Source organism: Benincasa hispida, chromosome 12 (assembly GCF_009727055.1).
Source record: "Benincasa hispida cultivar B227 chromosome 12, ASM972705v1, whole genome shotgun sequence".
In the NCBI taxonomy this organism is placed as follows: Eukaryota; Viridiplantae; Streptophyta; class Magnoliopsida; order Cucurbitales; family Cucurbitaceae; genus Benincasa; species Benincasa hispida.
In genome coordinates this window covers 35226210-35228694 of record NC_052360.1, presented here as the reverse complement: position 1 = coordinate 35228694, position 2485 = coordinate 35226210, and positions in this window count along the sequence as shown.

The following is a 2485-nucleotide window of genomic DNA, read 5'->3' as shown; positions in this document are numbered from 1 at the left end:
CCTTAAAATAAAAAGAAAAACTATGGACAAGGCTAAACTATGAACCAGCTGAACTAGCTGAACTATTTTTCTGAAGGATGCCTTCGGTATTTATAGAGCTTTAGGGTGAAAGGCGGCTTCTCTCTTATTATTGCACAGATGGGATGGCTTTAATTCTCTGATTGATGCGCTAAATATATGTCACCGAAAAGCTGAGTGTACTTGTTATCGTTAGCGGCTTGTCAACTTAATTCGGATTCGACCGTCATCAGCTTTATGTCCCATCGTGATTAATTATGCCTTTCACCCAAATGCGCCCACCAAGTTGCGCTGGCTCTATGTGGCAATCCTTGCGGTAATGCTGCACTCGACCGTTGATTTCTTGTGATCGCGCTTTTCGCCTTGCATCAACGCATATTTTGCATAAGAATACAAAAATTAACTGTTTCTATGCGATGAACGCATGCGACCGCAATGTTATAAACTTAATGCTTTTTGAACGCAACCTTATATATTTTATCAACGCAAACCAGCATTGTTTAAGAACTTAGCACTGTAATAACGTGCATTTCTGCCTATTATCACCTATAGATTTATTTTCTCTCAATAATATATGATATTTAATATAAATCACATTTATATTAAATTCACTTATATGAATCTTATTCATATAATTAATATTTGAATCATATTCAAATATTTAATTCCTCTTAACTTATTTACGGTATTTAATATAAATCATATTTATATTAAATTTAATTACATGAATCTCATTCATATAATCAGTATTTGAATCATATTCAAATTTCTCTCATATTACCTTATATTATGATGTATCAAATATATTATATTAATTATATCACATATATAATTAATTTAATTAATTATGTCATATATACAATTAATTCCCTCAATTAATTTGAACACTTCAAATTCATCCAAAAATGATTCTCAATTAAATCCCTGTTGAGCTATAGGGGGACCTTATGGACTTGTAGATTGAAGCTCCAACAATACTTGGATAATTAATTAAACTCTTTAATTAAATTACCCAACATCCGTCAACTGCCGTTCATTCCACTAAAGACTAACAGTTGCATTATTCGCACTACAGATAAATTTCTTTGTCCAGTGGATATAACCAATCAATAGTGCGATGACCCTTCACTAATTGCTCGTAAGTACAGTTAGGCCAAAATTACCGTTTTGCCCCTATAGTTACATCTAATTTCTTAAGTACCAATGATCTCTCTAAAGAATAATAAGTCATAGTCCAACTATGATCAAGTCCCTATCGAGCAAGGAGAGGTTGTGGCTACTATGTTCAAGCCCCAGAATCAACCCTTAAGGGAGCAATTTATCTACTTGCCCTTGCATCTGGGAAGGAGTGAATTCCGTCTCGTGTAACTGTGTTCCCAGCTCCCCAGTCAGATGAATCCTCAAAATGGTAGACTTTTTGAGTTGGTAATCTGGCCACTCTCACCCATACAAATCAAAGGACCGCCTTCATATGCAGAAGTTCACAACTCACTTAGGATTCAAGTCATGTCACCTATGGTCATCCTAATGACATGTAAGTCTCTATTATTAACAGTGTTATATAAAAAGACTAATTATTTTGTGGTTCGGTCTTATACAAACTCTTTGTATAGGATACCCCTACTCACATGTTTCTACATGAATGATCATGATCAGATCATTTGTAACACTTTACAACACTTGTAACACCTACAAAGCGGGTCGTATCCGTAGCATTACCAAGATAAGGTATCCAGCCTTATCCATCTACTACAGACCGTTTAGGTTATTATTTAAACAAGATCCATTTGTATGTCTCTACACACTTGTTTAAAATACATGAAATAACCTCGGATCTTAGTTTATTGGATTGAGTATATGTTGATAAAATAACACTTATTTTATTAACAACAATATGTTTATACAAAGTTTACAAATTACGAGATTACAAAGAGATTTATGATACCAATCCAAACAGTTTTATGAGCATCCGTGAGCGATGTGAGGTTTTAAAATTGGTTTATCACCTAGACATCGTATGTTAAATCTAAATATAAACGTTATACTTGGAAAATCACCAAGACTTAGGTTGTTTTCTTAGCTAGAATATATCTTAGTAAATATTTACCCAAAACAAATAGAACACTTCAGTGGGAGATCAATAACATAGACGATATGTTGTTCTTAACTCTCACGTCCCTAAGAGTTCACACCGTAAGATTCATCCTCGGCTTTGTGTCACCCTAGGAGTGACCTCCATTTGGAAAGTGTTTGCATGGGTTAATTCCAAGGTGAATAAGGGAAGTTCTTCATAGTAAATGGGCGAAGAATGTGTGTCAACGTATCCTGCAGTCTCCTATTGGGGTTGATGCCCTAAATCTCGTAAGGTCATGTAATTTGTAAATACATGTATGAACAAACATTGGTGATGTAATAATATGAGATATTTTATTCACTACTATCTATGAAATATGAGATATTTTAGCTG